Source organism: Rhinoderma darwinii, unplaced genomic scaffold (genome assembly GCF_050947455.1).
Source record: "Rhinoderma darwinii isolate aRhiDar2 unplaced genomic scaffold, aRhiDar2.hap1 Scaffold_4608, whole genome shotgun sequence".
Taxonomy (NCBI): domain Eukaryota; kingdom Metazoa; phylum Chordata; class Amphibia; order Anura; family Rhinodermatidae; genus Rhinoderma; species Rhinoderma darwinii.
In genome coordinates this window covers 87258-100220 of record NW_027464004.1, presented here as the reverse complement: position 1 = coordinate 100220, position 12963 = coordinate 87258, and the positions used below count along the sequence as shown (strand labels likewise).

The 12963-nt window shown below is 45.4% G+C and overlaps 4 non-coding genes and 1 pseudogene across 4 annotated transcripts; all 5 read right to left on the bottom strand.

The window, feature by feature from the left end:
* Positions 1-1021: 1021 nt before the first annotated feature.
* Positions 1022-1212, bottom strand: LOC142718128 (U2 spliceosomal RNA). Its single transcript, XR_012872265.1, has one exon. It is a non-coding gene; the product is annotated as a U2 spliceosomal RNA (small nuclear RNA).
* A 1346-nt stretch (positions 1213-2558) lies between these two features.
* LOC142718134 (U2 spliceosomal RNA) lies at positions 2559-2739 on the bottom strand (annotated as a pseudogene).
* Positions 2740-9405: 6666 nt separating this feature from the next.
* On the bottom strand, positions 9406-9596 carry LOC142718127 (U2 spliceosomal RNA). The gene has a single exon (XR_012872264.1). It is a non-coding gene; the product is annotated as a U2 spliceosomal RNA (small nuclear RNA).
* Positions 9597-10942: 1346 nt separating this feature from the next.
* LOC142718126 (U2 spliceosomal RNA) lies at positions 10943-11133 on the bottom strand. Its single transcript, XR_012872263.1, has one exon. It is a non-coding gene; the product is annotated as a U2 spliceosomal RNA (small nuclear RNA).
* A 1340-nt stretch (positions 11134-12473) lies between these two features.
* Positions 12474-12664, bottom strand: LOC142718125 (U2 spliceosomal RNA). Its single transcript, XR_012872261.1, has one exon. It is a non-coding gene; the product is annotated as a U2 spliceosomal RNA (small nuclear RNA).
* Positions 12665-12963: the final 299 nt, after the last annotated feature.

Here is a 12963-nt window from a genome sequence, read left to right as displayed (position 1 = left end):
CCTTCACACCTTGTATCAGCTGTAATCCAGTCCAGTCCAGTCCAGTGCTGCCTGCTGAGCAGCACTGACCAACACTGCCTGGGCCCAGGCTTTTATCTATCTCTGAGGCAGGCCCCATTATGATGTCAGAAAGCTGGCTCTGGAATCCTGAGGGCTCCACTATGACACGTGCAAAGTTCCGTCTGAACTTTATATAAGACGGTGCGGCTCAGTCAGTCACTCAGTGTTGCCTGAGAGGGCAACACTGCAACAGCCGGCCGCCAGGCTGTCTTTTTTTTGCACATTTATTTGCCTCCAGGAGGCCACAAGAGGGAGACAAGGGACTGCAAAATGGAAAATAGGCATCCACCAACTTTACAGACAACTTCTCTTTGCTCCTACAACCTCCATCCTTGCACAGTTTGTTATTCTTCCAGGTAACATAGTAACAAATCCAAATTGCTGCTCTCTTTGTAGGCAAGCAAGGGTTTGTTGCAACTGCAATTCTTACTTCTTCTTGGAAATGTAGGGACGACAGTACATTCCATCACATCCATCTAGTGTACACAGGTAGGTCCATTGTGGCGGGCGGGCTGCTTTAATGGCTGTTTGCTGTTCCCCCTACTCCACTCCACTATTTGACTGTGGTGCTGCATCAATCAATCAGTGGCTGGCTCAGGTGCAGCTCTTTAACCTACCTAAAAGGGAGGGCGGAGAGAAGACAAGGAAGGTGAATGAGCTGTTCCAATGTGAAATGCCGGAAACACAGAAACACAGAAGACACACACACACACACACACACACACACACACACACACACACACACACACACACACACACACACACACACACAACAAGAGGTGGCAATGTATTAATTAATTGCATTTAATAAATGAGCTCATTATCACACATGACTGTACAAATGCATTGTCCAACAGGTGTTGAAATAATGGGATTAAAAGGGGAGATCCCATCAGAAAGACAAAAACAATAGCAAACACAAATAGCACTTTTGGAATCTGATTTTAGTCAACACATAAGGGAAGGGTGCACCGGTCCTGGAAATACTGCAATACCAGGTCAATGCGTGGAGTGGACAGAGCAAGCTCTATTTCCATCTCCCTGTTCTAAAAATCCATTTAATATATGGTCCCCAGATAGGGGACGTATCAGATATTAAACTGATAAGAACAGATACTACACTTGATCTTAGCCAAAAGGCCGAGAAGCGATAACCCGAGCGGCCCTTGCCTTGCCCGAGCCTGTCCCATACTGCTGTTCACCCCTTGCAGCGATTGATTCAGCCTACTCCTAGGCAATTCCATGGGGCCCTGCAGGCTCACACACATTTACAGCTACTAAGCGGGAGGGAGGTGAATAAAGGCCGGAGAGGAAGCTACACAGGATTTGCTTCTTTTGCTTGCACCACAATGCAGTGCTGAAAGAGGAGGAATCTACATAAAAACGCCTTCCTGGCAACGCCCAAATGCCCTCCTGCCATGCAGATAAACACTGGCAGCGGCAGCAAGTGCATGCCCACAGCCACCCCTTGTTCCTTCACACCTTGTATCAGCTGTAATCCAGTCCAGTCCAGTCCAGTGCTGCCTGCTGAGCAGCACTGACCAACACTGCCTGGGCCCAGGCTTTTATCTATCTCTGAGGCAGGCCCCATTATGATGTCAGAAAGCTGGCTCTGGAATCCTGAGGGCTCCACTATGACACGTGCAAAGTTCCGTCTGAACTTTATATAAGACGGTGCGGCTCAGTCAGTCACTCAGTGTTGCCTGAGAGGGCAACACTGCAACAGCCGGCCGCCAGGCTGTCTTTTTTTTGCACATTTATTTGCCTCCAGGAGGCCACAAGAGGGAGACAAGGGACTGCAAAATGGAAAATAGGCATCCACCAACTTTACAGACAACTTCTCTTTGCTCCTACAACCTCCATCCTTGCACAGTTTGTTATTCTTCCAGGTAACATAGTAACAAATCCAAATTGCTGCTCTCTTTGTAGGCAAGCAAGGGTTTGTTGCAACTGCAATTCTTACTTCTTCTTGGAAATGTAGGGACGACAGTACATTCCATCACATCCATCTAGTGTACACAGGTAGGTCCATTGTGGCGGGCGGGCTGCTTTAATGGCTGTTTGCTGTTCCCCCTACTCCACTCCACTATTTGACTGTGGTGCTGCATCAATCAATCAGTGGCTGGCTCAGGTGCAGCTCTTTAACCTACCTAAAAGGGAGGGCGGAGAGAAGACAAGGAAGGTGAATGAGCTGTTCCAATGTGAAATGCCGGAAACACAGAAACACAGAAGACACACACACACACACACACACACACACACACACACACACACACACACACACACACACACACACACACACACACACAACAAGAGGTGGCAATGTATTAATTAATTGCATTTAATAAATGAGCTCATTATCACACATGACTGTACAAATGCATTGTCCAACAGGTGTTGAAATAATGGGATTAAAAGGGGAGATCCCATCAGAAAGACAAAAACAATAGCAAACACAAATAGCACTTTTGGAATCTGATTTTAGTCAACACATAAGGGAAGGGTGCACCGGTCCTGGAAATACTGCAATACCAGGTCAATGCGTGGAGTGGACAGAGCAAGCTCTATTTCCATCTCCCTGTTCTAAAAATCCATTTAATATATGGTCCCCAGATAGGGGACGTATCAGATATTAAACTGATAAGAACAGATTTTTTTTAAGTTGACTACCCCAACTTTGGGGGTAACCGTTTATTTAAAATTTTTCAGGTTTTACAATAAATTAACATTTTTCAACATTTTTACAGGGATTCACATTTTACAACAATGGTTAAAAAATAAATACAAATTGTCAGATTAAAATCATACAATTTATAAAAGGGCACTTGGTGGCATCATATTATAGAATTCCATTCGCTAAAAAACCATTTTCTACTTAAAACAGGAGAGAATTTTTTGTCTAAAAGATAATACTTGTGCATTTCATAAAAACAAATTCCTAAAATATCATTCACAGATAAAATTTCATGTTTGAATAAAAGAATATTCCTGGCCGCCCACAGAGCTGCTTTAACGCAGTTAGTAATCTTCCATGCCATAATTTTCTGAGTCCTTGTTGGGCACTCCAGACATCCGTAAAATACGCCTTCACTTGTAATTCTTTTTATTCCGGTTATCTTCTTCATCAAGGGGAGGATTTTTGTCCATATTAGTTGTGAAAAATAACATTGCCAAAAGAGATGTAAGACTGTCTCGTCATCGCGGCATCCTCCCCTTGGACACGCAGCCGAGTTGGTCAGTCCCCTTCGATGCTGGAATGCCCGGCATGGAAGACACTCGTGGGCGCAGCTCCAGGCCAGATCCTTCTGTGAATTAAAAATGAATTTAGCATTAACCATGCTCCAGATAATTTTGCATTTGTTTTCATTAAAATTGCTAATGGGGGCTATTAAAACATTTTCTTTTATTTCCTTTAAAACATATTTACTATTTTTTACATCTTCTATTCTTTTGTCTTTTAGGTTAAAAAGGTTCACTATTTTTTCTAAAATCTTATACTGGTCTGGCAGGTTAAAAGCATATGGCGAGCTTAAAACCGTAGAGAACCATCCGTACCTCCTCATAAAATAGCCAGTGTTAAAACGGATAAAATAAGACCAGTAGTGTTCCTTAAAAACAGTATTAAGACACAGTGTAAAAAAATGGATTAAAAGAAATGCTTTTATATTTGGAAAATCTTTACCACCCATTAGCTTTGGTAACATCACTTTTTCTCTCCTGAGCTTCTCCATCCTAGAATTCCATAAAAATGTAAAACATGCCTTGGTAATCTTTTTTAATAAAATATCAGGGGGAGGGAAAACCATACTTAGATATAATAAAATTGGTAAAATCACCATTTTTGTGATTAAAATTTTTCCCTCCATTGTCAGTTTTCTAAGATTCCATAAACAAATTTTCTTATTAACTTTTTGTGCCACCAAGTCCCAACTGATAAAACCATTGTTTGACTCATTGAAGGAGACCCCTAAAATCTGTACAGACTCCGACACAGGGACTGGAATGTCCTGTAAAATCATATTGCCAATATTTAAAATATTACTTTTATTAAAATTGACTTTAAAACCGGAGGAGCAGCAAAATTGGTATATCTGTTGTAATGCTTTTTGCAGTGACGGGGCGTCCCTGCACAGGACCGCGACATCATCCATGTACCCCACCACTTTTGCCTCTAGTCCCCCCCCGCCCGGCAGGGGGACTCCACATATCTGCCTGTCATTCCTCAATCTGCAGAGTAGAGGCTCGATCGCACATATAAAAAGTAGTGGGGACAAGGGACACCCCTGCTTCACTCCGGAGTTTAAAAGGACGTCCTGTGTCTTAAAACCCTTTACTAAAATCTTGCTCGTACAATTTTCATAAAAGGCCTTCAGAGACTGTAAAAAACCTTCTGGTATACCCATCTTTTCTAAAACCTTAAAAAGATAAAAATGTGATACTCTATCAAAGGCTTTCTCGAAATCTATGGATAAAACCGCCAATCTGCCTTTTCTCTCCTTCGTATCACCAATAGCATCTTTTAAAAGGTTTAAATTGTCCCATATGCTCCTCCCAGGTATCCCACAGACTTGGTTGGAGTGGACGATTTTCTCTATAACAGCCTTTAGTCTATTCGCGCAAATCTTGGCCATTATTTTATAGTCTGCGTTTAGTAAGGTGATAGGCCTCCAGTTTTTAATATCTGTTTTGTCCCCCTTTTTATAAAGCAGGGACACCTCACCTTTCTTCCAGGACCCCGGGAGGGCTTTTGTTCTAAAAACTTGAGTAAAAAGGGAATAAAGATCCTCTTTTAAAACTCCATAAAATGTGACATAAAACTCTATGGGTATACCATCAGGGCCAGGGACTTTACCTGTTTTAAAACTCTTGATGGTATCTAAAATCTCCTGTTCCGTAATATCCTGTAATAAAAAATCTTTGGAGACAGGATTTAAAACAGCGTCAACCTCCTTCAATGAGTCGTTCATCAAATCAACATTAACAAGCTTTATATTAAAAAGATCCGCATAAAATCTGTGTACCTTTTTTAAAATATTGTCAGTGTTTGTATCTCCATCAACATTGTCTAACAGGGTATGCTTATCGTTAATTTTCTTAAAAAAGTACCTGGAGCAGGTCTCATTTTCCTCGAGGTGTTTCATTTTTGAGCGAAAGACAATTTCCTTACCTCTCTGCTCCAGGCACTGGGAGATCTCCTTCCTAATCTCCATAATCTCCTCCTCCACCTGCATACCCTGTTCTCTGAACTTGTATTGGGTCTGCAGCCGGGTATTCAAATTAGCAAAAAAATCCTGTTTTTCTTTTGCTTTTCTCCTTCCGATTTTTATGAAAAAGTCTCTTATTTTTATTTTTATTTTCTCCCACCATGAGACTATGGACATATTTGGATGTCTTACCCGTCTGCAGCCCTTATAAAAGGTAATAAAATCAGATAAAATTTGCGGATCATCTAAAAGGGAAACGTTCATTTTCCAGGCTTTTTTGACAGTATTTTTCCCAATATCATTTTTAACTTTAAAATACAATAATTTATGATCAGATAAAACATTGGGATTAAGATCACATTTAAAAGGCAGTACTTGATAAGAGCAGAATATAAAATCGATCCTGGAGCTACAGTTCACATTGCTCCAGGTGACGCCGGCCTCTGCAGATAAATTGCTGTTACATTTCTTAAAAACATCAGTAAGTTTAAAATCAGTAACTATATCTTTTAATAATGAGGAGGTTTTGTCATAATTCCTGCTTACTGAGTTAGAGAACCGGCGTTCCCCCTTTAAAATACAATTAAAATCACCCGCTAAAACAAGTGGCTCTGAATCGTTTAAAAAAAGGGGTAAAATCTCTAGCATTCTAGCTCTTTCATTCTTGTCCGAGGACCCATAAAAATTTAAAAACTGCCATCTAATACCGTCTATAAAAGCTTTGACCAATAAAATTCTACCTGGTAAAATTTCATTAAAACTGTCAATTAAAACGTTCCCTTTAAATAAAATGGCGACACCTGCGGCTCTGGAATCGTTAGACCCGGACCACACTGAAGGTCCGAGTCTCCAGTCTTCCTTATATTTGTTGTAGTTCGTGCGATGTGGGATACAGCATTCCTGTAGGAAAAAAACGGTGGCGGAAAAAATAGAAAGATAATCAAACAGGGCAGCTCTTCTCGTCTTGGAATGCACGCTCCTAACATTTAAGGAAATGCCACCTAACTCTGCCATGAGGAAAAGGGAAAAGAGACAGTCTTATGTAATCTTACCCGAGGTGGCCTCAGCAGTCCTCGGCGTTACCAGAGACCTCACTCGAGCTCTCATCGCCCTCCGACTTCAAACCGACTGTATAACTTGAGGAGATTGGAGAGGAACTCATGTCAGACAGCTGACCCCCCGCCATACCTGAGGCACTTATCGCAAATGGGTCCCAGATGGACTCCACGGGCAAGGTTTCTGGAGCATATTGTATGGCAGCCTCCTCCCCTACGATAGGGGCAGGAAACGCACTCGCGGCCGTTTCCGGGACTTCTGTCACCTCAGAGGCAGCTATGCTTGTCTCCCCCAACTGGCGAGAAGGGGGGAGACCTTCAGCTGGTGCTTCCGGGGGCGCGTCAACTGGTTTCCCTGCTTTCGCTCTAGCAGGTACTCCCATCGGCACCCCCGCTGCCACCTCTGAGTACGCCCTACGCCTTTTAGTCCTTGCTGCCGCTCCGCCCGGGTCCTCTGCCTCAGGTACAGGCTGACCCAGCACCTCCTGCGGCCCAGGCGGATCAGCTTCATCCGAACTACCCATCTCCTCCGTTTCCTGAGGGGGCTTTTTCGTCCGCTGATCACTGGCTCTTCTCTTAAACCGCCTTTGCTCCTTTGGGTCACCTGTTTGGGGGGGTCTGCTGGAGGTGTCCATGTCATCTGCCTCTTCACCTCTTGGTTCCTCTCCTTGTGCGGGGGCGATCTGGCCTGCTGGCTGCTCTGGACGCCTCGGCCGGACCTCGGGTTGTTCCGATCTGTGGGGACAAGTAGCATATAGATGACCAACTCGGCTGCAAAAACGACACCTTTTCCCCAGAGGGCAAGTTTTGGCCTCGTGCTCAGAGCTGCCACAGTTCCTACAGGTGCTTTCGCAGAACTCTTTGGTGTGACCGTACTTTTGACATTTTCTACAGAATGGAGGCATTCCTGTATAAAAAAGATCTCCTGCCATATCACCTAATTTAAAGCGTGCTGGCGGCAACATTATCCCCCCTGCTGTATTGGCATCTCTATAACAAGTTACTAAAAATCTCCACTTTGACGTCCAAACTCCAACTTCGTTCATTATTTTGCCAATACATTTTACACTTTTGAAATAGGGGGATAAAAAGGACATCACATCTTTTAAATCAGCAAACGGGCAGTACATTTTTATCACAATCATCTTAGTGATGTCCAACACATGTTCGTAAAATTCAATACCGTCCAGTCTCGGATCGTTTTTTACCATGTATGCCGCCAGCAGATCTTGGAACACTCCATTCTGTACAAAAGTTATGTCGTATGTTCTTCTCCTAGGATAGTCTTGTACCGCCAATATCTCCCGCTTCTGAATGTTGAAAATGCCAACAAGCACGGTCTCCACCAAGAACTTCAGGCCGCAGGTCGTCGCCTTCTCTTCTGATACAATTACACGGATTGTATTCTTTATCCGGGCATACGCCGGTATCTCACCAGGACTTTCGTCCATGGTGAGGGGTTTTCAAGGAAAGTTACGCCACCCGTTGGTGACGTAACGTCTACGCAGCTTTTCCCCTTTTCGGCCGAAGCCTACACGGGGGATATGTGGATCGCAACTCGTTGCTCAGGACTAAGCCTCTCTCCCAAATAGCAGCACGGGGGTGAAGTCCAGGCGAACCTGGACGATCCCCCGAGGCCGAGAGAGAGGGTACCTGAGCACCTCCTAACCAAGACCAGGCAGCACTGACTACAAGTAATCAGAACTACACTTGATCTCAGCCAGAAGGCCGAGAAGCGATAACCCGAGCGGCCCTTGCCTTGCCCGAGCCTGTCCCATACTGCTGTTCACCCCTTGCAGCGATTGATTCAGCCTACTCCTAGGCAATTCCATGGGGCCCTGCAGGCTCACACACATTTACAGCTACTAAGCGGGAGGGAGGTGAATAAAGGCCGGAGAGGAAGCTACACAGGATTTGCTTCTTTTGCTTGCACCACAATGCAGTGCTGAAAGAGGAGGAATCTACATAAAAACGCCTTCCTGGCAACGCCCAAATGCCCTCCTGCCATGCAGATAAACACTGGCAGCGGCAGCAAGTGCATGCCCACAGCCACCCCTTGTTCCTTCACACCTTGTATCAGCTGTAATCCAGTCCAGTCCAGTCCAGTGCTGCCTGCTGAGCAGCACTGACCAACACTGCCTGGGCCCAGGCTTTTATCTATCTCTGAGGCAGGCCCCATTATGATGTCAGAAAGCTGGCTCTGGAATCCTGAGGGCTCCACTATGACACGTGCAAAGTTCCGTCTGAACTTTATATAAGACGGTGCGGCTCAGTCAGTCACTCAGTGTTGCCTGAGAGGGCAACACTGCAACAGCCGGCCGCCAGGCTGTCTTTTTTTTGCACATTTATTTGCCTCCAGGAGGCCACAAGAGGGAGACAAGGGACTGCAAAATGGAAAATAGGCATCCACCAACTTTACAGACAACTTCTCTTTGCTCCTACAACCTCCATCCTTGCACAGTTTGTTATTCTTCCAGGTAACATAGTAACAAATCCAAATTGCTGCTCTCTTTGTAGGCAAGCAAGGGTTTGTTGCAACTGCAATTCTTACTTCTTCTTGGAAATGTAGGGACGACAGTACATTCCATCACATCCATCTAGTGTACACAGGTAGGTCCATTGTGGCGGGCGGGCTGCTTTAATGGCTGTTTGCTGTTCCCCCTACTCCACTCCACTATTTGACTGTGGTGCTGCATCAATCAATCAGTGGCTGGCTCAGGTGCAGCTCTTTAACCTACCTAAAAGGGAGGGCGGAGAGAAGACAAGGAAGGTGAATGAGCTGTTCCAATGTGAAATGCCGGAAACACAGAAACACAGAAGACACACACACACACACACACACACACACACACACACACACACACACACACACACACACACACACACACACACACACAACAAGAGGTGGCAATGTATTAATTAATTGCATTTAATAAATGAGCTCATTATCACACATGACTGTACAAATGCATTGTCCAACAGGTGTTGAAATAATGGGATTAAAAGGGGAGATCCCATCAGAAAGACAAAAACAATAGCAAACACAAATAGCACTTTTGGAATCTGATTTTAGTCAACACATAAGGGAAGGGTGCACCGGTCCTGGAAATACTGCAATACCAGGTCAATGCGTGGAGTGGACAGAGCAAGCTCTATTTCCATCTCCCTGTTCTAAAAATCCATTTAATATATGGTCCCCAGATAGGGGACGTATCAGATATTAAACTGATAAGAACAGATACTACACTTGATCTTAGCCAAAAGGCCGAGAAGCGATAACCCGAGCGGCCCTTGCCTTGCCCGAGCCTGTCCCATACTGCTGTTCACCCCTTGCAGCGATTGATTCAGCCTACTCCTAGGCAATTCCATGGGGCCCTGCAGGCTCACACACATTTACAGCTACTAAGCGGGAGGGAGGTGAATAAAGGCCGGAGAGGAAGCTACACAGGATTTGCTTCTTTTGCTTGCACCACAATGCAGTGCTGAAAGAGGAGGAATCTACATAAAAACGCCTTCCTGGCAACGCCCAAATGCCCTCCTGCCATGCAGATAAACACTGGCAGCGGCAGCAAGTGCATGCCCACAGCCACCCCTTGTTCCTTCACACCTTGTATCAGCTGTAATCCAGTCCAGTCCAGTCCAGTGCTGCCTGCTGAGCAGCACTGACCAACACTGCCTGGGCCCAGGCTTTTATCTATCTCTGAGGCAGGCCCCATTATGATGTCAGAAAGCTGGCTCTGGAATCCTGAGGGCTCCACTATGACACGTGCAAAGTTCCGTCTGAACTTTATATAAGACGGTGCGGCTCAGTCAGTCACTCAGTGTTGCCTGAGAGGGCAACACTGCAACAGCCGGCCGCCAGGCTGTCTTTTTTTTGCACATTTATTTGCCTCCAGGAGGCCACAAGAGGGAGACAAGGGACTGCAAAATGGAAAATAGGCATCCACCAACTTTACAGACAACTTCTCTTTGCTCCTACAACCTCCATCCTTGCACAGTTTGTTATTCTTCCAGGTAACATAGTAACAAATCCAAATTGCTGCTCTCTTTGTAGGCAAGCAAGGGTTTGTTGCAACTGCAATTCTTACTTCTTCTTGGAAATGTAGGGACGACAGTACATTCCATCACATCCATCTAGTGTACACAGGTAGGTCCATTGTGGCGGGCGGGCTGCTTTAATGGCTGTTTGCTGTTCCCCCTACTCCACTCCACTATTTGACTGTGGTGCTGCATCAATCAATCAGTGGCTGGCTCAGGTGCAGCTCTTTAACCTACCTAAAAGGGAGGGCGGAGAGAAGACAAGGAAGGTGAATGAGCTGTTCCAATGTGAAATGCCGGAAACACAGAAACACAGAAGACACACACACACACACACACACACACACACACACACACACACACACACACACACACACACACACACACACACACACAACAAGAGGTGGCAATGTATTAATTAATTGCATTTAATAAATGAGCTCATTATCACACATGACTGTACAAATGCATTGTCCAACAGGTGTTGAAATAATGGGATTAAAAGGGGAGATCCCATCAGAAAGACAAAAACAATAGCAAACACAAATAGCACTTTTGGAATCTGATTTTAGTCAACACATAAGGGAAGGGTGCACCGGTCCTGGAAATACTGCAATACCAGGTCAATGCGTGGAGTGGACAGAGCAAGCTCTATTTCCATCTCCCTGTTCTAAAAATCCATTTAATATATGGTCCCCAGATAGGGGACGTATCAGATATTAAACTGATAAGAACAGATACTACACTTGATCTTAGCCAAAAGGCCGAGAAGCGATAACCCGAGCGGCCCTTGCCTTGCCCGAGCCTGTCCCATACTGCTGTTCACCCCTTGCAGCGATTGATTCAGCCTACTCCTAGGCAATTCCATGGGGCCCTGCAGGCTCACACACATTTACAGCTACTAAGCGGGAGGGAGGTGAATAAAGGCCGGAGAGGAAGCTACACAGGATTTGCTTCTTTTGCTTGCACCACAATGCAGTGCTGAAAGAGGAGGAATCTACATAAAAACGCCTTCCTGGCAACGCCCAAATGCCCTCCTGCCATGCAGATAAACACTGGCAGCGGCAGCAAGTGCATGCCCACAGCCACCCCTTGTTCCTTCACACCTTGTATCAGCTGTAATCCAGTCCAGTCCAGTCCAGTGCTGCCTGCTGAGCAGCACTGACCAACACTGCCTGGGCCCAGGCTTTTATCTATCTCTGAGGCAGGCCCCATTATGATGTCAGAAAGCTGGCTCTGGAATCCTGAGGGCTCCACTATGACACGTGCAAAGTTCCGTCTGAACTTTATATAAGACGGTGCGGCTCAGTCAGTCACTCAGTGTTGCCTGAGAGGGCAACACTGCAACAGCCGGCCGCCAGGCTGTCTTTTTTTTGCACATTTATTTGCCTCCAGGAGGCCACAAGAGGGAGACAAGGGACTGCAAAATGGAAAATAGGCATCCACCAACTTTACAGACAACTTCTCTTTGCTCCTACAACCTCCATCCTTGCACAGTTTGTTATTCTTCCAGGTAACATAGTAACAAATCCAAATTGCTGCTCTCTTTGTAGGCAAGCAAGGGTTTGTTGCAACTGCAATTCTTACTTCTTCTTGGAAATGTAGGGACGACAGTACATTCCATCACATCCATCTAGTGTACACAGGTAGGTCCATTGTGGCGGGCGGGCTGCTTTAATGGCTGTTTGCTGTTCCCCCTACTCCACTCCACTATTTGACTGTGGTGCTGCATCAATCAATCAGTGGCTGGCTCAGGTGCAGCTCTTTAACCTACCTAAAAGGGAGGGCGGAGAGAAGACAAGGAAGGTGAATGAGCTGTTCCAATGTGAAATGCCGGAAACACAGAAACACAGAAGACACACACACACACACACACACACACACACACACACACACACACACACACACACACACACACACACACACAACAAGAGGTGGCAATGTATTAATTAATTGCATTTAATAAATGAGCTCATTATCACACATGACTGTACAAATGCATTGTCCAACAGGTGTTGAAATAATGGGATTAAAAGGGGAGATCCCATCAGAAAGACAAAAACAATAGCAAACACAAATAGCACTTTTGGAATCTGATTTTAGTCAACACATAAGGGAAGGGTGCACCGGTCCTGGAAATACTGCAATACCAGGTCAATGCGTGGAGTGGACAGAGCAAGCTCTATTTCCATCTCCCTGTTCTAAAAATCCATTTAATATATGGTCCCCAGATAGGGGACGTATCAGATATTAAACTGATAAGAACAGATACTACACTTGATCTTAGCCAAAAGGCCGAGAAGCGATAACCCGAGCGGCCCTTGCCTTGCCCGAGCCTGTCCCATACTGCTGTTCACCCCTTGCAGCGATTGATTCAGCCTACTCCTAGGCAATTCCATGGGGCCCTGCAGGCTCACACACATTTACAGCTACTAAGCGGGAGGGAGGTGAATAAAGGCCGGAGAGGAAGCTACACAGGATTTGCTTCTTTTGCTTGCACCACAATGCAGTGCTGAAAGAGGAGGAATCTACATAAAAACGCCTTCCTGGCAACGCCCAAATGCCCTCCTGCCATGCAGATAAACACTGGCAGCGGCAGCAAGTGC